Source organism: Strix aluco, chromosome 17 (assembly GCF_031877795.1).
Source record: "Strix aluco isolate bStrAlu1 chromosome 17, bStrAlu1.hap1, whole genome shotgun sequence".
Taxonomy (NCBI): domain Eukaryota; kingdom Metazoa; phylum Chordata; class Aves; order Strigiformes; family Strigidae; genus Strix; species Strix aluco.
Window position 1 is genome coordinate 14,965,267 of NC_133947.1, and position 23,767 is coordinate 14,989,033.

Sequence of the window (23,767 nt, forward strand, 5' to 3'; positions counted from 1 at the left end):
TGAGTTTTGCAGAGGCTTGAAGGTTCAGCTTGGAGGTCACCAGCTCAACTGCAGCCCAGGTTGGCTTTGACGAAGTTTCTGCCATCTCACAGCTGTTGGTCTGTATGAAATCAGCTGGTGGTTTTGGTCCACTTTCTTGGGGACAGGTCAGCTCTACCACGGCTGGTCCCATTTTTGGCATGCAGGAGGTTTGCCAGGAGTTGGAGAGATGGAGTTGGATGAGCTGGAGATTGTGGTGTCTTCTGGCTCCTCCAGCAGGCAGAGGATGAGGCATTTTGTTGAAGGGGTGGCACGCAGATGTCAATAGGCATGGGAAATTTGCCTCCAGCGCTGTTACAGATTTTACGGTGTCTTGCAAACAAGAAAGAGCAGTCTGCTCTCCCTGCCTCGTGTTACGTTACACAGCTTGAGACAGGCGCATACAAAATTCATTTTAGAGGTCCGTCATCCAGTCTCAGGGACTAAGGAATGCTTTAGTAGGGCTTTTATAAAATTTATATGCTTTATCAAAGGTCCTATTGTTTCCTCATTAAAGCGGGATTATCCCTCTGGGATTAGCTGTTCTGCATGGGTCAAGAGGACAGCCACACTCCATTTTCATAGTAAACTTTTGCCTGCCTGCAGAGATGTACTGTGAAACAGCCAAAGCAAGTGGGAGGCTGAGTACCCAGGAGACACAGGGATGCAGGTGCTTGGAAACAGGGCCCAAGAGGAGCTTTTACAAACATCAGTTTGATTGGACTTGACTCTTGAACACATGGAAAAATTTTAGTGGGCTGCACCTCCAGCACTTCTTATCATTCAAACATCCCATCTCCGAGACTCCTTCTGGCATTAAACAGCATCTGTCGTTGGTGCAAACCTTAGGAGGTGAATTTGCAGCTTTTTCCATCTGCTGAAACAAGCAGGCAGGAAGACCTTTTAATTTGCACAAGGATCTTCTATAGTCAATACAAGTTGACCCTGCAGGCTTTCTTGAACTAATTCCTGTCAGTTTGGCTTTGCAAGATCTAATTTTTTCCCTCAAATTATCTGCTTTCTTCCAAAAGTTTATTACATCTCAGGGATTTTTTTTCCCCTGAATGACTACGATTCTGAGTTATGTTCAAGTCATTTACAAATCACTGCTAAGTAACAGATAGCTTCTTTTAGTGATGCTGTAGTGTGCAGACGTTTGGAGTCTATTGGGAAGTGGGTTTGTTTGGTTTTTTTTAAATGCACTGACTGTCTCTACAGTTTATAGTCACATAGTTGCATATCCTTGTGTTCCTAATATAAATATTGTCATCACTGAACAAGGACTTGCAGGAAAATGGTGAAAAGAAATGCTGAAGCAGCACTGCTAATCAGGTAGATGTATTACACTGCTGTTTAGCTGTAAGAAGTCTCCAAGAAGAAGAATGAACTCTTGGTCTAGAAGCCTGCTCAGACTGCAGTATTAACTTGAAGAGGTGTTGTTTGAAATGGCTGCTGTAAAAATCCCTTAGAAAACTGTTTCAGTGCTTCTCTTGCTCTACTCATAATGACATTCCCTACAGCATATATATTTGTCATCTGTTTTTCTAGATCTACAGAGAAGTAAAATCCAAAGTACTCATGCTATAGCTTGGAGCATCAGGTCACACTTGAGCAGCTAACAGCACGCATGCTCTGCCTTCCTCCCCATCTCTCTGATGCTCTTGAGTCCCACCAGCAGCCTTGGTTGGGTTGGTGCAACCCAAAGTTGTTGTGCAAGGGGTGCAACTGGTTATAAGTGGACAATTGTTATGGCATGCAATGGTGGCCTACAGCTCTGAGTAGGACCGGTGGTGTATCCACACCTTCAGGGGTTTTTTTGGTGGCCTGTCAGTGGAAAGCTGACCCTGGTCATTAACTGTACATAACTGAGTCACGCTGAACTCAAAACTCTGTGCAGCATGTCAGGTTACTTGGGCTCAAAGCAACCAGGTTATTAACCATGGACGCAACATTTTAATCCAAATACTGATACAGCCTTAAGTAGGGCAGGAGCTGCTGTAACTCTAATCTCCCCCCACAACATGGGCCAGGTGTTTGCCTTTAACTGCAGCTGCTCCATCTGCAGAAACAGGTGGAGACGTTCAGGACCGTCAGCAAAACACAGCTGGGAAAAGTTAAGAGCAGCCCCACAACGTGCTATTTCACCTGGGCAGAGCACACCCCAAAGCAAATCATTTGCAATAAACACAGCTCCACCTCAGCAATGGCTCTGGGTAGGATTAATGAAATGAAGGGGAAGGAGATGTATGCTTGAGCTGGTTCAGGTTTTTTTTTTTTTTCTCGGTAGCAGCACAGCCAAATCAAATGAACTATTTCCAGCATGCTGCCTTTTAACTGCCTGTGTCATCAAATCCAACCCCGCTTTGGAGAAGCTTTGCTGATGAACATCTCTTTTTCATCTCCTACTCCAGGTTTTTAACTTTTTTTTTAAATTAAGGGTTTCTTTCTTATTCTTTCTCCTGAGATCTATTTTTTTAATAACTTGTGTAGAAAAGCAAGACTTTGACAGCTGTTGAAGTTTCAAGTTTAGTGTATCTGAGTTTTAGATTGAAGGTAATGTTTGGCCTCTTCCTCTTTCCCTCGTATGCATGTTAATTAACTTCAACATACAGACATTTTACTTATTCTAGCTTTTAGCAGTTGTCTGAATGTATATGTCTGGTGTGTGGGGTGGAAGACCTCTGACTTATTTGATATGATGCTCTCACCAAACACCTTTCAGTCTATTGAAAAATCTTCTCTTTGTACCATCTCAAGTGTTTTTCAGCATGTTCCCAGGTCTGTGGGAGCAGGTGGAGGCAGGGCGTGCTAGACATGCACAAAGCAGACCACGAAGCTCGCTCTACTGCCACAGAGAGGTTGGCAGGAGCACAAAGCATGAGCGGTTCCCCCTTTCTCCTACATGGAAACGATAAAGGGATCTGATGGTGCCTGTCCCCTTGCATAGGAATGGTGTCACCTGGATGTAAAATGCTTGGATCCAAGGCAGGCAGCTCCTTGGTAATGGTGTGTTTCCTCCTAAGCACTTCAGATGGAAAAATAAGTTCTTGGAACTTTGCATGATTCTTTCCTCCCCATCTCTCTGAGTCCATCAGGAATATTGTTGTTAGTGTTGCTGGGTTGATATGGAAAGAGCTCAAATGCCTAGGGAGTGGGTGGAGATGTGCACCTCTGAGTGAGGCGGGTCATCCTAAATCTGTGCTGGGGGCGCCTATGGCTGAAGGTCTTGTGTACAGACATGGTGGTGTTGGAGGGAGTTGATGCCTCCAGCAATTATGGGCTCTTTAGCTGGGTTGGTCTTGAGCTTCTGCATGTTAAATCCTGTAGGTTTTTAAGGTGGGTGGGTTGTGTGCTTTGTCCTGGTTTTCTTCAGCTGTTCTCTAGGGAGAAGCTATCTGTATTTTTTTTTTGAGACTTGATTTTCTGTACCTGTTGTTTTGTTGAATGAGTTTGTTTTGGAAGAATCTCTTGATTGGATCATTCTTCTGATGGAAACGTCCATTTTCCAAGACAAAAACTTTCCTTGGGACCAATACGTGCTCAGGAGATCAGAAGCCACCCTAGGCACTCTGTAATTGTGTTTACTGAAGTGTACAACATGGCCTAAATAAATATTTACTGATTTGAATACGGTTCTTTGGCATCCTGGTAGAATGCTGGCTGCTTGATCTTTGGCTATCCTGATATCTCCTTGTTTTGTGTAATTTTTGAGATGGGGTTGGGTTTTTTGTTTGGTTTGGAGTTCTAATAACTGTATGGAAGGAGAAGATTTTAAGTCCCGGTTTCCCAGGATGGGGCTGTTTCTGCCCAGGCCTCCTGCTTCCTAAAGGCAATAAATGGTGTCCTCAGCCTGAGGTTTAGCCTTCTAAGTTTTACTCTGACAATGTCACTTTTCTGCACGGGGAAATTGCTGTGAAATTCGGGTGTGAATTTGCAGCGTACCAGCTGCTGCACTAACACAGTCTGCAGAGATGTGCAGGGTGCTGGAGCCTTTGTGCAAACCCGCTTTCTGCGCTTCCCTTTCAGGGAGGATTCGAGGTGGCACCGCTGCCAGAGATCTGCTCTGCTGCTGGCACGGCCCGGCGTCGGGGTTAAAGCGAGCTGCTGCTGCCCACACTTTCTGGTTATGGGCTGTGGTTTCACCATCCCTCAAACCTCTCTGGTGGCTTCAGAGAAGAGGGGGCTTGATCTGGGGTTGAGCTTGGGGGAAAGGTGGATCCTGGCAGGTCCTGGTGCCTCCAGCAGTAGCCCCAGACACCACTGTGGTCCCATGTGTGCGCTTGTTGGGAGGGAAGGGGCCGCTCCAGTGTGACTGTGGGCTGAGCTTGGCTGCTGACCCTTGGAGGAGTGACAAGGGATTTGGACTAGGGGAGAAAAATTCATGTTAGCGCCTGAATATAGTTTTTCATCCTCTTAAAATTCTTCTGTTTCTTTGAAGTGTGAATCCCAGATGCTACAAAAGTATTTTTCCAGACATGGCTATGCTGTCTTGCTGTGTATTTTCCACCAAATTGCTGAATTACTGTTTTCCTTCTGGCCTTCAATTTTTTTTCATAGCTTTATCTTTTTGTCTGGATGTTTTACATGGCTAAAACTCATTCCTGTCTAGCATACCAATCTAAGAACTCCCACGTGAGACAGTGTTCCCACCGAGCTATTGCATAGGACAGGAATGCTGGCTTTTTTTCCTGGAACCTTGTAAACATGAACTTCCTGTTGACACCAGCTGTAAATCTGCAAATAGGCTCTGCTTCCGGCAGAAGATGGAGGTAATAAAATTTCAGGTCCTCTTTTGCTGTGCCTGGTCCTCCTTGAGCTGCAGCCAAGCACCCCAAGGGCAGTGGAAGCACAGAGGCACAGGAGGGAACCTGCTGATTGCTCTGCACCTCTGGAAGCCAGTCTTTCCCTTTATTTTTTTCCCCCTTTTCTTTAGACACTCAAATACGGAAGCAATCCTAATAAAAGCCAGTTGGAGAATCTCAAAACTCTAATGACTATAAAATGATGCTTCATTGCTTGTTTTCTCTTTTCCTTTCTCCCCTGCCTCTTCCACCACAGAACTTCAGTTTTGTGGAGTTAACTCTATCCTACATCCAAAAAGGGCAGTTTTGGGTAACAAGCTGGCCAAATTTAGGCGGCTATTAGAAGACTTCGCATGTTACCACCCATGTCACTTAATCTTGCTGTTATTGCTACCTCTGAGAGGAGATCTGCTGGGACACATAGCCCACACTAGTTGTTGGTTTTCCTTTTCACAGTTAATGCTTCGCTCTTCTGCATTTCATACAGCGGCAGCTCATAAGCCTCATCCCACGCGGGGCTGGGGGCTGGACCCCGGAGCTGGGGGCATCCGCCAGCCCCAGGCTGCTCTCTCTGCCTTTTAATGCCACTGCGAGATGAAGCTGCAGCTAGCAAGCTGAATGTTTTACCTTCCTTCTCCTGATGCCAAGACAAGTGTGCCCACAGCTCACTGGGGGAAGAGGCAGCAGCGTGCAGAGAATAGCTGCCTGGTTCCCTACGCTGGAGGCTGATGCATGCTTTATTTCTGGGTAGGTAGCAGACCCCCAGTAGATGGTGGAGCTTGGCAGATGATGTGGGCTTAAAATGGTTGGGCATGACCATGTTGATCAACTTTTGGGGATGCTGGGGCTTCCTTGTGGTATCAGGGAAGGGATGGAGGCAGGTGAGAGCCTGGAAGATGGTGGAAGCAGAGAGTGGAGAAGGTAAGCAGCAATAAGGTGAAAAAAGACATTAAAAGCGTGGTAGTGGAAAGGGAGGAAGGATACAGAAAGAAAGGAGTGGTTACAGGACATGGAAATGAGGAGCAACAGGCAGGATAAAAGGAAGATCTGGATGGAGGCTGAACTCTCTCAATAAGCATCCCATTAATTAATACTTTCTCATGTGGAAGCACAGGGGTGTGGATGAAATCCAGCCCTTCTCAGCCTGACCTCGGCGCTCTCCTCGCTCACCGCTGTGCTGGTTTCTCCTTGGCTTCCCGCCCTTAGAGAAACCGCAACCTTTCCGACTTCTCCGGGCAGAATGAAAGGCACATGGCAGCGGTGTAAGAGGAGCCTCTCGCAGTCGTCTGCGCTTGGGTGGGCGTGCTGGTTCTTTCGTAAACTAATAGCTCCCAGCAGTGCTACTAAATCAGACTTGGTGGAGCCGGGAGCGGAGAGTTGGAATGCCGGGCCAGGCGCAAAGGGCTGCGCTGGGTTGTTTCTTTTTTTTTTTCTTTCCCCAAACCCACCATTTGTTAGGTCCAAAGGGCCAGCGACAGCAGGAGAGGGAGCTGGCAAGGATGGGCTTTGCAAAGAAAAATAAAAACATCCCCCCAAAAAAACCTGTTTAAAACATAAGTTGTTGCGGTTGTTGTTCAATGAGGCTGGAAGGGAGGGAGCCCTGTTCACTGCTGAACCTGCAAAACCAACAAACTGGGGTGCTACTTGAAAGCCCTGCTTAAAATCCTGAACTGGTGGGTTTACTGGGTGAAATGAACAAAACAACCGAGGATTTTAAGTGTGTTAAAAGGAGGCTGTGGTTTGGGTGAGAAATTTGGATGTTTTTAGTCAAGGTTACCAGGTTAGTGACAACTAATTAAGGAGAAAATAAACCTCCTTTGGTGGCTGTCTGATGCCAAGACGTAGGGAGGTGCCATCTCCTCTGAAGGGCTGGGCAAGGACCAGAGACCCAGCAGCGCTCACAGATGTGGCAGTCCCAGGGACTGGAGGGGAGGGAAGCTCAGGATGAAGCAGGGAAAAAGGCTTCTGTTAAAAGAGCCCAAGATAAAGAAGGAAAAGCCATTATCAGGGGAAAAGCGACAGCCTGCAGGAGGGCAGTCACCAGCGGAGGGAGGTGCAGGAAGCAAGCTGGGGCGTAATGACCCTGCTGTAGGGAGGGGGCTTGGGATACATCACATGCATTTTATTGCTCATATTTTTGATTGTAAATGTTGTCCTTTCTGGGATGAGACCAAAAACACAAGTTCTGCTGACAAGTCGTGCTTTGATAAGTTTTAACATGTGCTTTCTCAATTGTTGAAAAACTTCTATAGGGGAGGTGGTGGGGAGTACTGGGAGCCCAGAGTAGGGCTGGGACACAGCTCTCAAAGCACATCATCTCCCCTGCAAAAGGGAGGATTTCTGCTTCCAGAGCTTGTCTGCATCATAAACACATGCTAGAGGGGATGGCCCTGTAAGGACTTAAGCAAAAATGTCAGATCTAGGCAGGTAACTGGCTTTTCTAAAGTAACAGGGAGATGCCTGAGACAGCTCTATCAGCAGAGCTTCTGAAACCAGAAATGCTCCTGATCCCCCACCTGGGGTGCTGAGCAATTAAAGACAAGCGTCACCAAAATTGCAGTTGGAGGGGAGCGGATGTATGTATTTTAACAACTCTATGTAATCAAATGGTGCTGCTATTGATCTGGAAAATATTGTCAAGCTGCAGTTGGACTAGACTTAATCCTCTGCAGGCTAGGTTTTACTCTCTCCAAATACGATTACTCATTTTTTCCGTATTTCTGTGTTTGTTTTAAATACCCGTGACAGCTACAGAGACTTGGATTTCTAATCAGAGCAAGGGTGTTAAATTTAGGAATTGGTGTGTTGTTTTGGGGGGGATTTTTTGAATAGGGCATCAGTTCCTGGGTGTTTTTTCTTATGTGATCCCATAGCCAGAATAAGGTAGCTTTTACTTAGGTGTCCCATCATCCTGTCCCGTGTGTCCCATCCCCCCCCCCCCCCCCCCCAGCCCTAAATCAGAGACCAGAAGTAAAGTTTCAGTAACTTGTTTAGCTTATGTTTAATTCCTTGTTGCGCCTTTGCTCCCACTGTTTTTTTGCAATGTCTGATCACAGTTGTTCTGGGTGTAAATGCTGCCAGCTTAGTTAAGGCTAACTTTTAATACATTTTGTCCCCTCTCTGGCTAATATTGAAATGGCACAAAAGCCAAAAACTGCTCATGTTCACTCCTGAAGGAGGCAATATGATTAGATTTACTTGACAAATTAAGCTTGTTAACATAATCTGCCATGTGCTAATTTAAATAATGGATGTATTGAAAAGAGGATGTTTGTTAAATGTGATAAATTTGGTAGGAATGGAGAGGTCTACTCTCTGTTTGGGGGGGATGCCTCTGTCTGCTGAGCTTGAACTCAAGTCAGTGAGCCTTCCCTGTAACCCCACCAGCATCGCTTCAAAGGGAGCAGTCCCTTCTTGGCTCCACTGACTTGTAAGTAAGGCATAAAGAAGGCAATAAAATGTTTGACTTTCCTGCCAGACCTGAGCCTGGAGGAGGAGGAGGATCCCAATTGGTTTCCATCAGATTCCAGTTAGCATGAATTTACGGTTTCCACTTAGCCTGATAAATGGCTTTGGCTGCCTTAGGGCATTTGGATTTATTTTTCTGTGCGATGGAAAGTAGTCAGCTTAAAAAGGCAAAGGCTTTCCAGGGTTGCCGTGAATATGAGTGAAGCTTCTTTCCAAGGTAAGAACACAGCAGGCAAAAAAATAAAGCTGTGGCACGTCATGAAATATGGGTGAAACAGAAGAGAAATCAGAAGTAGTTCTCTTGTGCTTGCTGTGGCAATGGACTGTGATAGGCATAAAAATTCCACTGGAAACTGGAAAAATTCTTCAGATTTCCTCGCTTTCCTCAGAAACCACACTTAGCAGCAGGTATCAATAGCTCCCAGTGTTCAGACTTTGTTTGCATCGTTCTTTCCATGGAACATTCCCAGGAGAAGAAAGCAGAAGCAGATTAATGCAGCGAGCTGGGGAAAGCAGTTTTCCCTGTGCTGCCTGCAGTCCTCCTTCCTTCCACTGTCATGCTGATGTCTGGGTTACAAAATCTATTTTAATGCAGGGGAGCGGGTTAGCCTCTTGGTTACATGGAGGTGTTTTTGAGGTTGGTAGATGATGTATTTCAGTGTCTTCTATTAGTGCGTTGCCTGTGCTTCCCCCTGCTCCGTTTGCAGAGGCTGGGCAGGGCATGGCGTGCGGGATGCTTTCTCCTGCCTCACTCTGCAGTAGCAGGAGTTGCCCCATCAGCGCGGCTGGAGAGACGGGGCTGGCGGTGGGATGCTTGCCTGAGGCTCCACGGCCCTGCCTCTGCCAGCAGTGAGCTTAGGGAGGGCTCCCAGCTTGGGTGAGTTTAGGGTCATGAGCTTAGGTCATGGTTTGGGTGAGCTTAGGCATGTGGTCATGTTTAAAATACAATCCATGAGCCTTTCAAAGGAGGCTTTGCAATGGCTCCTGCTCACGACACCCTGGGGACCTCACCTTTAGTTTTTATGCCTTGAGAGCCCAAAACCACACGTGCATCTTCCTTACTCCTAGACCGAGCCACAAGGTCTGACATATTCCTGCCTCTCTAAGCCAGAAGCAGGGATGTCTTTGCTGAGGATGTTGGGTTTTTGGTAGAAGCTGGCCTGTGGGTATCATGGCAAAGAGTGAGTACATTTTCAGAAAGGTTTTTAAAGTCAAACCGTTGTTAACTATACTTAAAATTCTTGGAGTGGCCTGAGCTTTTGATGTTTCAAACCACTTTAGGTTGTAAAATTAGAGAAAAGATTTATTTGGCCATGGGTTGACAAATGGTAGTTAGTACCCAGTTGTGATAGTTGGGGACAGCTTTTGTTTATGTAAAGTGAAACGTTTACAAGCTGTTGAGGTCCTTAGGTTAAAATATGATTAAAAAAAGAAGGTGAGGGAACATCTAGTGCTAGTTACCCGTTTCAAATAAAATCCCCAAACCCCGGGCCATCCCATGTACCTTGTAAGAGGGCTTTCTCTGATGATTTTGACCCAGAGACCTGACAGCTCCCAGGCTGTATCTCTTGAGCATCTTGTATTTGTCATACAGCATCCCCCTCCTCTCTTGTGCTCAGACCAACGTCAGCTTTTGAATTCACTGGCTGGTTTCAGGCTGCTTCGGTGATGTCGGGACAGGGCTGGATGGGGAACAGTGGTGTCTAATGCTAAATGCTTAATGCCTTAAGCATAGGGCTGCATCCATCTGCCTGGTACCATCTCCACTGGGAGCAAAGCTGCAACACAAGCTCACTCCTTATAAGACATCAGAGAATCCACATGAGAGCCACTGCTGTTGGCACGACCCTGGCCAGGGAGGGCTCCTGTTGGGGACCTCACAGTGCGAGGCGCCAGGGAGCAAATCATGAGATGCAAGTCCATAGGAAAATAACTTTATTAATTCTGGTGCTCGTGGAGCTGTTTGGTTTTTGTCTCCCTTCATTGTCTGTATAATTTAGAGATGATTTTTCCATCTCAGTTTATGAAATATTGGAGCGTCAGTATTTTGCGCAACCTTCATCAGAAGTGTCAGAGCCCCAGCGAGCTAAACTTTCTGAAATCAAATGTTTTATTGACGTGCCTTGCCAGCAGCCCTACCAGTGGGGACTGGGGCACAGAGAGACGTGGCACTGGCAGATCTGCCTCCATCGTCTGCCTGTCCCCAACGCGCTTTGCTGCCCAAGCATTGCTTTGCAGGGTGCTCCAGGTATCTGTGCGCTGATAGTTGATTGTCATTCTTTTCTTCTTTTTTTTAAACTGAAGCATATGATATTTCTGCTCTTAGGTGAGGTTTGGAGGTGGGAGAGTAGCTGTAAATCTGTGCCCCATCTGCCTGCAGCCGGGCCGCTGTTCTCAGAGCGATGCGCTTGCCCAGCCAAGGCTGCAGCAGCTTCATGTGCTCCTACAACAGCTCAAAGTCTCCTGCCCAAATGCCTGCCCCCAGTTAGCATCCAGCATCCTGACTACGTGGGAGGAGATCATGGCCCACGTCTTCATGAATGCATGCCATGCCTGCTCACAGAGTGGTTTTTAATACTTCCTTTAAAGCCTTTTCCCCTCCCAAAGGGAAGCAGAGGTACCTTAAACTAATTAGGAGTAAGAGGCAGAGAAGCTGGGGGGGAAGGGTTAGGTGGGATGCTGGCGGGCAGTACTTTTAGGAAGTTTATGGACATGGCTTGGCAGTTAGCAGTAGCCTACCAAAGCACTGGGAATTTCATAAAAATAAGCATTTTGCTGTCTGTAAGTGAGTAAATATCCTGCCATGCTTATACCAACTGCAGAGAATGCAGCTCATGTGATTTCTGGGCTTTTAAAAAACCAGCAATACAGCTCGGGCAATGGCAGGCTTTTAGTTTGCTGTCCTGGCAAGATATGTAGGTCGCTGGTTCTCAAAAAAAGTAGCTGGAGGGAGAGTTAGTGTTGCCTGCAAAGATTTGGAAAGGATTACATCGAGACCTGAAGCCTCTCGGCTCAGAGGAATATGGACTGGAGTGGCGAATCCCTCCTGAGATCTTAAAATGTGCCTGTGCGTGGTCTGCAAGCAAAATGCAAATGTCGCTTCTCCTCCTCGGGAGGTTTTATGGGAGCTGGGAGGAGGATGGCATGGAGGAGGATGGTTTGGGCAGTAACTGGAGGGGTGGTTGCCCCTTCCCCAAGGCAGTACCGCAGGCAGCCAGGGACGCCTGTCTGTGTGGTGAGGAATGCTGTGTGTAAATCCGTGTTTCCCCAGTGCCCAGCTTGCGGTGAATGGTGCTGGGCTGATGGGATTAGTCAGGGGCCTCCAGTTAATATCTGTTGTTCACACCACACATCGGGGAACAGCTATTCAAAATTACCAAGAGCTTTGTAGGTGGCAGAGCTGGCACGTCTGTGTATTAATGGGGGGAAAATGGCCAAATGTAGTTGTGTCCAGTGAGTTTCTGTTATGAGCCTCCCCTGCTGCTGTGAGATCCCTGGTTGAGTTTACTCACCCTATAAAATGTTTCGGATTTACATTTTCCTTTAACACTTCCTCTTCGATCCGAGTAATATGTTACACATTTAATTGCTTTTCCTTTGAATTTTCCAGTCCTCATTTGGTACCCTTGCAACATCAGTATCTTGTTATCTTGTTGTTGCTTCTAATTGCTAACACATGCCAGCTTTCCAGCGCTGCAAACTCTGGCGCTGGGGCTGGGAGGGGAGTTTACAGGGAAGATTTACGTGCATGGGGAAACCTTCAGAAAATTAATTCGCTCGTTTACCCAACAGCTTATCCAGATTTCAAAATTGAGGGCTAAGACGAAGGCTGATTTACACCCAGTGCTGCATAAAGCAAAGCCGATTTTGGGAGGGTTGCTCCAGTGGAAGCGCCTGTGTCGGCGAAGCCCTCCTTCCCTCTCGCCGCCCCGCCGTCGTCTCGCTGTTATTGCCGGCCATAAACAAATTACGTGTATTTAACAAGTTAATGTTAGCCCGGCTGCGAGGCGCTGGTAGGTGTGTGCTTGGTGACATCAGCTGGCGAGCAGCCTGGCAGCAGCGCGGCGCAGGCAGGGAGCAGGCAGGGAGCCGAGGGTGTGTGCCTCTAAGCTGGGTATTCTGGCAAGGTGGAGAGCTGGTCTGTTTGGCAGGACCTTCCCATCTGGGATCCATCTGTGTTTCCCTGGAATCGGACAGGCGGCTCCAGGCAGTGAGAAATCGCAGATGTGCGGGACCTGACACATGTCCAGCTAATGAAAGGAGAAGGCAGGCTGGGCTCCGGCTGTGCTCGAAGATCACGAGCGGAGGAGGAGGAAGAGCGCTTTTATTTATATTTCAAAGAAACTAGGTGTATTCAACAGCAGCTGGATCGTTGCAACCTTGCTGTTTAGGGTAAGCAAGAGATGGGTCTATTTTTAAACGGGACTGGGTAGGGCGCAGCATATCCAGGGGCAGGGGGGGATGCTCGGGGGGATGCTTAGCTGCTGTGCCGCCAAGTAGGTTTGAAGAGCGACGTGGGTTTTGCCGGCGGGCTGGGGAGAGCCTCAACCTTGAGCTCAGGTAAAGGGAGAGGGTGGGAGCGGCACCGTCCGCAGCGCTTCACCACCCAGCCTGCCTCCGGTCGACTGCAGTGGCTCTGCTGGGGGAAAACTTCAATAGAGGAGCCGGCTGCATGCGTGGATTCTGCAGCTGAAAAAATACTAAACTCTCTGAGGAGAGCTGCGTTAGAGCTCTCTCTATGTTGCCATGGAATGGTTTATTATTTTTTTTTTATTATTTTTATCCCCCACCCCCCCCACTCCCCTTGAGCAGAAAGCTGGGATTCAGCATTTTCTGGGGAAATGGAAAAGCAGGAAGGTTTTTGTGTATTTTAGCAGAATGTGTTTTTCCGCTGTGCCTAGCCTTGCTCTCATTTCTGCATGCTGATACTGAAGCTGGGGGGGTAAATCTGCAGAGGTGGATTTCTTCCATCGACTCCCAAATTTCCTTAATTTTCTCTGTGTTTTCAGTGCTTCTCTGCATTGTGGCAGAGGCTGCTCCCTTTTTGTCTTTGCGCTCCTCGAGCAGCAACTGATGCTACCAGCATCTAAATCTCTCTGATCAATTTTGTGATACCGGAACAGACCTCCCTGCCCTATATATTTTCACTGTCAGGCTGCAGACTGCTGTATCTTCTCTTATTCCATTGTAACCTCCTGATCCTGCGTGTGTATTTTAAACCTGTGCTTCCCCCCCCCCCCCCCCCCCCTTTTTTTGGGGGGGGAAGGTTCAGCAGTTGAAATTGCTCCTCCAACCCTCCAGAGTAGCTTGTTGTAAAGATCCCACTGTTGCACGATTGCTGAGCTGCTGCCCCGGGTGGGTGCTCTGCAAAATATTACCGGCTTTTTCTCCCTCCCGCAGCGCTCGGCTCCTGCGCAACAGTACTCACAGTCCATTTTATGTACCGGAGAAATCCTGCCCAGCCACAGGACACGCACCAAAATCAGCACTCAAAGTTTGGGGAGCTAAAATGTGGCTGAGGGTTGTTTGCTATTGAGCTGGAAAAAGAGAGAAGGATATTTGCTAGGCTGTCTGGTGCAGGAGGATTCCCTTTGGGGCACTTTGCTGTTGCTTTGTCCGGGTTAGTTTTAAGCGTGCCAAATGACAGGGTTTCCCCAGGGAGAGCGCGGTGCAGCCAGGCCAGGCTCCCTGGCAGGGTGCTGTGCTGCTGCATGGGCTGCAGCTCCATCCTCGTCTGGTTTGGCTGCTGCATGTGCCGCCTTAAGGTTTTCCTTCTCTTGCAGCATGCAGGAGATAACATCCCTGGATTATAATATATAAAAAATATATAAGTCTGCTTCTACAGACATGCTGAACACCTCCTATGTGTCCCTCGCTGTCCCCAGAGAGGAGGCAGAAGGAGCGTGTGCTGCCTAAATGCTCTGCGACTTCAGCGTCTCAAAGTGCACCAGCACAAAGGAGGAATGAAAACCAGAAAATCTCCAGCAAAGCCATACAGGGTGTGATGATATCTGAACGCAAAGAGCTGTGCTCCGCTGCTGCGGCTCTCCTGAAGACTCCCCGAGTTTGAGAACGCAGCACAGCGTGTTGGAGCATCTGCTCCTGCAGTCTCTTTGCAGGTCGGGCTCTGATTAAGCAAACAGAAGTTTTGCCAGCATCAGGGCAGCGTGATTTGGCCATTAAACAACTAATTTGCTGGTGTCTTGCTCAAGCCCTGCAGGAAACTTTTTTTCTTCTCAGGTTCCCTTATTCTGGGGATGGATTCGGGGTGCCTGAGGAGCTGAGTGCTTAGGTGAGAGTGGTAGTTGTATTTTGGGGAAGGGGATGGCTTGAAACCCAGTGGCCACTTGGATGGGCTACCTCACTTCTACAAAATTATTCTAAGTGAAGACTCGTTTTCTCAGAATTATCTTCTGGATAATGCGATTTTTACTATTAATATGAAGATGTTTCACCTGATTTTTGGGACTACCTAGGCTTCACCTAAATGACTGTGGGTCCTCTCTGGCTGGGTACCCCTACCCCAGCACATCCACTGGTTAGAGACACCTGCAAATAATACAAAACTAAGAGACCCCAGTGTTAAGAAACAAGGTAAAAGGGGTAAAGCAAAGGCAGTTTGAGAAAATATTGCCAACAGGAGAGTGCAATAAGCCAAGTGAAGGATTTGAAGGGTCTGAGGAAGGAGCAAAATTGCTAAAGGCAAGGAGAATAAATCGTTAATCTGAGAAGTCTGTTACACAGGGAATGCCCCGAGGAAAAGAGCAGAGACTCCATTTAATAGTGAAAAGGCCAAAACAGTGCTGCCAAGTCGGGTTCTGCTCTGCCCAGGGACTGGAGCCACAGCCTCTGCTTACTTCCAAGATGCTGCTATTTTTGCAAGTTGCATCTGCTGGTTTTTGCAGAGGCTTGTTTAAACCCGCTGAAGCCAAAAGCAAAGGGAGCTTTTCTTACGTGAACCATGGGTCAGGCTTTTGGGGTTTTTTTCCTTCTGTTTTCTTCCTCTTAGTCTTACAGTACTGGTGTCTCAGAGAGCGGGGTTTCACTTCTTAATGCTACCTTGTCTGTTGGATTAAACGGGAGTCCCAAATTATTTTATTGCTGCTTGTCGCGCATCACTCACGGTGGATTTTGGCTTGTAGAGGTTATCACTGAGGGAAGTAGGCAAGAGGGAAAGAGTGTGGTTTGACTTCAGGAGCTGAGTTTTCAAAGCAGCCAGCTCTCTGGTCCACAAATTGACCCATAAATGCAGTAACCGTTGGCAGCATTTTGCAGGAGGCAGCGCTCTCCCGCGATTGTGCGCTGGGATGGGCAAGCCAGGTGGCCTCTTGTTTTTTCAGGATTTGGACAAAAACCGAGATTTGTTTGATGTGCATGTGCAATGTTTATAGTATAGCTGGATAGCTGAATGAAGTCGTTTGAGGACTTGGGCATATGTAGCAGATTTAAGGCAACGCTGGCTAGTTCTTAAATCTGATCGGGAGATGGTCGTAATCCGTTGCCTATTGGTTTTTTTCCCATAATAAGGATTGGCTTATCTACACTTGTTCTGGGCTAGATTGTAAGCTTGCCTTTATCCTAGCATCTAGTGACTATTTCCATATCCGATTGCTTGTTAGAAGCTGGATATGAAATGTGTTTCGACAGACACTCCAGAGCGGTCCCTGAGGGCAGCATCACTGCAGGTCTCTGGGAGCCTGTTCAACTTTTATTTTTATGATGGAGACTGTCTTAATTCATGCAGCGTTCAGGGAATGGCTGGAAAAACCTTTGTTTAGAGCAAAAGCAGGAGCTGGGAAGAACTGGCGAGCGATGATCCCGCAGTTGGAGTGGAGTACCTAGAGGCTTGGGTTCAGTTCCTGGGTCTGCAAGCAATTTTCTGAGTCAAGACCTTGACCTTAGTGCTGCTTTGTGTGTCGGCAGCTTGCGTCCAAAAGGACAATAGCGATTTCAGAGGTTTCAAAGCATTTTAAAGTGTAACTATCGCACCTTTTTATTGGGCTGGGCAGTGGCATTCTTATAAGCCAAGCTTAAGGCTTTAGAATAACATGTATTGAATTTCCTTGGCGCGCTCCCGGCTGTAGGACTCCTGTCTTTCGTCCCTGCGGCAGGACTTGTGCTATTGAAGGAGGACAGTTGCAGGTGGCCAGAAGACTATTTGGAAGAACCAGGACTGTCACAGATCTGCTGTTCAGTTACTCGCCGGTCCTATGGAAACTAAAAAGCAAGGAGTCAGTTTTCCTTCCAGCAACAGGACGCCACACCCCGATGGTGGGTTGCTGTGTAGCCATCCCTTTCAAAGGCATCTCTTTCACAAAAAAACCCCAAGAAAGCCCCAAAAGTATTGATAATCATCACTGAGCTCGCCCCAAACAAGGGGAGGAGGAGCACACTGCAGCCCCAAAACAGCTCAGACCTGTTGCTCTGCGGCAAGCTGTGAATGTTTAAAGACCGGTATTACTTAGGATGCTGGTGGAGCGCTGGGGGGAGCGGGTTATTGTGCGGGGAACAGATGTGCCGTGCGCTGTTGCCGCGTGCCGGCTCTGTGCCGCTGCTCCGGCACCAGGTGCAGCCATTGTTCCGGCTGGTCCCTATTCATCCGCCCTCGGCTGCCGCTCTGCGCCCGCTCCCTCATTGTTTCTCCAGGAAATTAGCATTAAAAACCCATCCGAAACCCCCATGTCCCTCAACTGCAGGTGACTGTTATTGGCCCCAGCTGCCACCCTTGTGCTTGATTACTTCCATATGGGGTTGTGGAAAGAAGTAGGATCCACTTACTGATTTTTTAATATTTTTTTCCCCTTTTTTATTCCCCCCACCCCACACAGACACTTCAGCACTCACAAGGCACAAAACCCTGAAATCTATTAAGCCCCCAATAGGCTCCAGTTGCTATTACAACTGGGATGAACATTTTACAAGCAAAGCTAATTACACCCTTGCCCTGCTTTCTTCCTTTCTTCAGCCCCCACCCCATAAATGTAAAATAACCAGAGGGCAATTGGTAGTAAATTAAACCTTTGCAGTGTCCTGAGAGGAGGTTTTCTGGCTAGCAGGAAGAAGTCTGCTGGGCTTTAGATGTTTGGCTATTTGGTGGGGGGTTTTTTTACTAGAAAATGGGAAACTCTGGTCTCTGGCATGTTGCTGTGACACACCTACTAAAGGGACATGCAGATGCCAGCCTGGGTCTGGATAGAAAAGGAAAAAATAATTGAACAAGTGGGTTGTTAATTTGTGAGTGTAGTCAACTGTTGAGAGGAGCCAAAGGGAAACTATGCAGCCATTGAGGTTACAAAATTCTGGGAATGACGTGATTTTTGTCCTGGTGTGATTCATCTTCAGGGCAGCAGGTTGCATGAAACCCCAAACCCCCTGAAATCCCCTCTGGGTTTCCTGCTGACAGAGTGTCATGGAGCAGCCCAGGTTTGCCCTGAGGTGAGCTGTGCTGCAGTTGATAACAGGAGAGAGGGAGGGTGTGCATCTCCTTCTGCCCTAGCTAGGGCTTGAAAATGAACCTGTTCTGCAGAGGCACAGAGCATCTCCATTGAGGAGCACCGGTGGGTTGTGTCCTGTGACGAGGGGACCAGCCCACGCAGCCCTGACCTACTTTGTGCCAGGCAGGAATGGAGGAAAGTGGCAGCTTGTCTCCACACTGGAGACATCAGGTATAGCTTTCCTCTGTGCTCTGTCCCAACAACTTTGGTGTCAAAGCCCTGTCCATGTCCGGAGGTCGATTGGTGGGAGTATATACCTCTATTGAGAAACGTTGGGCTTCTCTCACAACACACTGGGCCTCCCAAAAGGTCTTTGCTTATGCTGCAGCACTGCAGCTGATGAGGGTTGTGCTGGTGGCTCCTGAGAGAGCAGCTTGCTGGGGGATGATGGTCCTCGAAGCACCATGACCAAGGTGTTGCACGCTACTGGTTGGGCCTGGCCAGGCTGCTTGAAGATGAAAGCCCATTAAAGCCCCATAAGTCCCAGCTATTTCATAGATAATCAGTAAGTCTTGTGTCTTTGCATTCTTGGTGGTGCCCCAGCAGCCACTTCCATAGGATCTGTCTTGTTCCTTGCTGGTGATGCACTGGGCAGCTCATGCTGAGACCTGACAGGGTGCTCCAGTGTGACAGTGGTGCTGCAGTCTCCTGTTGCAGTACAGATATATGTATGCAAACCTTTAGCTATAAAAGATCCTAGATGTGCCCCTCTCTCCTCAGAGCAAGACCTGGAAGATGTGATCAAAATGAAGAATGACTTTATTCAGATAACACAGCCCCTTTGGGTAAAGAGTCCCTCTTGCTGGTCTAGGCGTAGATGCTGCAGTGAGTCTTTGCTCAGATAGAGAGGTCTTTGGGAGTGGCTGGGGCTTGGCTGGTTGACCTCAAGATTACAAATGTAAATTTACTTACAGATGGGGAATGGCCTTGTCCTGAGACTTTGTGTCTCAGCACTGGTTCTTTGGCATTTGTCAGGTTGACCTCCACCTTGAGGTCCATCCTGCCGTGATGGGTGGGACCCGCCAATGTAGTTTGTGAGAAGGATTTAAAATAAAAATTCTGGTTGGTATCCAAGAAGATGGGTTTAAGCTGAAGTACTGGGGTTATCAACTGCATGTACCTCCTTTCTGATACGGACCTGTGCTGGCTTGGCTGCCCTGCGTGGACCACCCAGATCTTCCCGGGAAGCAGTTGTGCAGGTGCAATGGTGTGGATTGTGCACATCTGGTAGTGGGCTTCTAAAAAAAATTATCAGCCCCTTAGAGGTGCTGTGCAGGGTGGGGAGAGCCACCCGCTAAATCAGGTCAGAAGGATGGATGAAGCTAGCAAGACGACCTAATAGAGTATCTTGAGCGATTTTCCTCATACTTGTTTTAAACCCTTCAAAGTCAAATCTCAAACTTAGGGGGTTTCTTCTCCCTAATTAAATTAACAGACCATATGGTGTTTACTGTGAGCGCCTGCAATATGGAAGGAGCTACCTCCTGGATCACTTTCTTTTTTCAAAAGAAGCTGCTTTACCTGATGTCACTGTTCTGAAATGTTCTTTTCAGCAGCGGGTGTGAGGGGTTATTTCAGCCACCTCGCTGCTGTTGGTGTCACCTTCTGATCCTGGGGATGAGCTGGATCTTAACCTTTTCTGTTTCTGCAGCCTTCTTTGTCTTCTAGCTTTTGTAATGCCATTTTGCTGCTTAGTGGGACTGCGTGCAGGTCAGGGAATTTCCGTGCTTCTTCATAGGCAGGTAATGATTCTTGGGTTTGGAGCTGAGGAGCATAGAAAACAACTCAGCGGGTGATGGTGTTATTTTTAACAACTACTACTAATTTTTTTGTTGAGGGTAACATTACCATCTCAGGAATATGTGAAACTGAAAGTTTTGTAGAGTTTTGTTCTTTATTAATGGCCTGTCTTAAAAAAAAAAAAAAGTTACTTTGCATGTGCTGCTTTTATCTTTACATGAAATCTGGAGGAGGAAATGAAGACCTTGAGGAAGAAAACCATTGGTTTATTATCAGACCCTTGCATTTAGATGAACAGGAAAGTAGGGTAAAAGTCTCTAAACCTGTAGGAGAAACTGAGACTTTTCCTTTGACTTTGCTGTCTGTTTTCAGCTACTCTAACTCATTTCGTAGGGTGTTTTGGTAACCATAATTCTTGTGTGCGAGTGGACTTTGCTGTGAGCTCATCCTGCATCTCTCCAGTGGTGTACATTAACCTTTCTCTGCAGTCTTAACTTGTTGACACGTGTTTTCTGTAGGGGCTTGGTGTTAAAAGGGGAGATGGATGACCCTTTCATCTTCAGCCAGGCTCAGCTTGTTCCGGGGTATCTGAGCTCCCAGAAACAGATACATTTGCGTCCGCTGAAAGCACCCTGCCATATTAGCATATTCCCTGTAACGTATGCTCAAAGGGTGTTTCTTTGCAGAGAAGCCTCTCTAAAGATAGCATCGTGAAGTTCTGTGTTGTCAACCAGGGACACTTGATCTAAAAAACAACATTTGATACACAGACAAGGTTTGCCAGTGCCATCTGGATTCTGGGAGATGAGCTAGGTTGTCTCTGTTTTGCATACACTCACCAGGAAAAAAAAAGTACGTGCAGGCAGAGTAATTCTTCAGGATCACCTGAGCAGAACCATTTAGTCCACACGAATGTCCTTGGTGACATGGGACACCAGTGCAATCCCATACCGCTGGGCACCATGTGCCAGTGCACCTTCTTCAGGTGCTGGAAATAATTCTGTAGTTTAATGGTGTGTTTATTGAAATCCAGGCGGAATCAATTTAAATTCCGTGGGACCAGTAATCAAGCATACTGCAAGGCAGAACCTGCAAATGATGCAAAACCCCACAGAAATGGGAATACCTTTAGGGAGGTGGGGATGCAGGGTAAGCAGATGTCTTTGGCTTCAGTTCTGCGTGGTGGAGAGACCATCCTTAAAAATACACCAGTGCTGAGAGCAGAAACCTGGAGAACATGACCATCAGACGCAGCCATGGATTGAATAGCAAACTTACTGTCCACATCTTCCCAGGGATGTGTAGGTTATAAAACATATTTTACTTCAGGGCCTATTTCTTGACTTTCTAGTTATCCTCTCGTATGCAAATCTAATTTGCCTAATGGGCTGGTGAGTGTAATTGAAAGGCAGCCTGTGCTTACATGATAGTGGAAAGTCTCACCTGTGCTGAAGCACAGATGGGTCTCTGCCTCGCTGCTGCATCATTAGGGGAAATTTATAGGCACTGTGTCACAGGCTTTGCTGTGACCAGGGGAGGAAAATAGCAGTTTAAAACAAACTTGGGTTTTTTTGTTTGCAAGGTGGGCTCTCTGTTTCCTGGTGTTGCAATTTTGGTGGTTGCACTTCTTGGTTAATATAGTCTTTGTCTTTCCCTTGTGCTCCAGTTGATGGTGAACAGGCTAATGCAGGTTACTAGTAACTAGATGAGGACAACCCTAAGAATGACAAGTTGGAAAGTGGGTTTTGTGCTGTGTTGCGGCATGATGCTTTGAAAGCAAGTGCATCAGCAGCTGAGCCAGCACCTTCACTCTGTGGTCCCTGTGCATCACTGAATCTCCAGAGGTTATCCATGGAAAATCTCCACCTCTGCTGCCAATAAGAGAGAGGAGCGAGGCACAGCAGAGACAGTTACTGCTCTGCATCTATCTCTGCTGGGGTCATTCCCTGAAGAGACCAAGGAGTAGTGAGCTTTAATGGCTCTTCTGTTCACCCCCATCTCTCCATGCCTGGGCTCTGCAGGAGATGCTGCCCCAGCACCACACCAGGGGCCCTGCTGCTAAGGGTGTGTAGGTGCCCATCTACATCAATAGGCTCCTAAACACCTCTGAAACCCATCTCTAAATGCATTGCTCCTGTGCTTCAGCTCCGTGGGACAGTGGAGAACTTTCCACATGCTGATCAGGTTTGGAGCAAAGGGGAAGAGCAATTTGTGTAGTGACGTGAGGAGTGTTTTTAAGAGGCAGAATTGTCATCTTGGCAGGGCTCCTACGTGTGTCATTGATCGGGAATGAATATTAGCTGGGCAGCAGTTAATGTACTTAGCGCCCAAGTGGATGAAGCGCACTCTCTAAAGAGAGCCAGCGTGAGTTATGGCGTGATTAGCAAATCTTGGCTACCTTAGGTACATTGATGGGGTAGCAAGATGGGTGGGTGTTAGTGCGTGCAGCACTGCCAGCATCGGTGCAAGGGCTGCAGTAGTAAAGCCGCTGTGGGGTGAGGGATGCTTGTGGTCCTCAGTTTGGACTTCAGCACTTGTAGAAAGTTGTAAATAACAGGGATGAAAAAGACTTCCCAGGTCTTTTCTAAGTTACTCCTTGATTTCTGGGACAACTTGCTCAGTTTAGGATAAAGTTTGATGGAACTTTAGCCCTGGAGCTGGCTGGTGGTGGGTGAGCTCCTGCTCTTCAGCCTCCATCCAGAGAAGGGAGACTCCCTGTTGGACTCTGCTTTGTATTTGGAAAAGAGAGCAAACAGTATGACTTCAGGGATCCAAGGGGGATTGTTTTTCTGTATCCTTCCTTGATTGCTTCATTTTGGGTTTGTGGTAGAACTTGGATCGTGGTTTGTTTTGGGTTGGATTTTTTTGTTTTGTTTTTGCGAAAATGACTATTGTTTTCATCTAAACTAGCCCTTCTGACTGAGCTTCTGGACTGCTTCCTTCTCCAGATGGTCAGGAATTGTACCTGTTCTGTGCTTAACAGCTTTGGGGTTTTCTAGTTTGATTTGGGCTTTTGGTAATAGCTTTGGGTGTCCTTGGTATTTATTTGTGCCTCTCTGCGGTCTAATTGATTGTTATAGATTAAATGTGTTCTGCCTTGATCTTTTCACTCCTTTACTTGCCTTTTTTTAAGTGGCATTATTTACCAGTTACTGGTAGGGGTGCTTGGGCTGCCGGCGCTGGTATTTTGGGTCTGTCTTGTATGCATAGACTTTATTATTTCAATTCCTGTATTGGTTTATTTTCTACTCACCAGATACCCTCACCTCTTAGACGCCAGATCTGCTGTACCAGTTCTCATTAGCTTCAGATCCCCACATGCTCAATGGCAGTTATGGTGCTATAAGAAATCCAGATTTGCTCAGTACTGGCTGTTTTTTGAGGTCAGTGGTGGTGTTTTAGGTTGATTTATAGTGGTGGGAACCAAATCATCAAGCAGCAGGGCTTGGACGGTGGAGGACTGAGAGAGGGATGTATTCTTAAATTGCTGTTTTCAAGCTTCTGACTTAAACCTTCTCCTGTATGTCTTTAGTAACCAGCTGTAAAGTTCTTAAATCTTCAATTACTGGATGATTTTAAGAGGAATTTGTGGTGGGTTTGAATCCATCTTATTTTAAATGAGACTGTTTCCTCCTCTAATGATTTTTCAGGCTGTTCCCCTTTTACCTTGTGTTGTATGAATTTCTGAGGTGCTCCAGGATGGCTCTGCCCTATGTAGGCTCTATGTTTCTGTAAGGAGTGTCTATACCTGCCTCTTCAGTCAGGCTGAGTAGTGCAGGACTGAGAACTTGTCCAAGTCATGGACGATGCTTGTGTTTGTTGTACCCAGTGAGGCAGGATCCCTGTGAAGGTGCAATCTAATCTCAGGGATGCTCGGGTAAAAAGACAAGCTTATATAGGCAAGGGCTGTCTTCCAAAGGAGGTTTGTGTTTTCTTCTTGCTGCTGTGGTTGAAGCATTTCTGAGTTATCTGGTGACACAAAACTCCAGTAAACCTTTCTGCCAGCCCAGACTATGCTGTGGTTCATCATTCATGGGTGCTCTTCCCACTGCCCTGCGGGGTGCTGCTGGGGCTGCCTGGGCAGCAGAGCCCACGCCAGCTCTGCCCACTCCTGGAGTTGCTCATGGTGTTTCTTGATGCCCCTCCTGGTTCATGTGGGCTCTGCTCTGAAGGGCAGCGGAAAACCTACAGTTTTGATCCCTAAAGCTTCGTGGTTATGAGCTACTTGGGAGTTTCCTCCCCAGC

General features: G+C 47.3%; 1 protein-coding gene across 2 annotated transcripts in view; it reads left to right on the forward strand.

Moving 5' to 3' along the window:
• The window catches only part of CBFA2T2 (CBFA2/RUNX1 partner transcriptional co-repressor 2), a 64,235-nt gene that overhangs the window by 10,422 nt on the left and 30,046 nt on the right, over window positions 1–23,767 (forward strand). Inside the window, exon 1 of one of the 2 annotated variants that reach the window (XM_074842867.1) lies at window positions 12,422–12,680. The exons of the other annotated variant lie outside the window; for it this stretch is intronic. The gene's annotated coding sequence lies outside the window, so the exon portion shown is untranslated. Of the gene's footprint in view, window positions 1–12,421; window positions 12,681–23,767 lie in introns of those variants that run through there. 2 annotated transcript variants of the gene reach the window in all.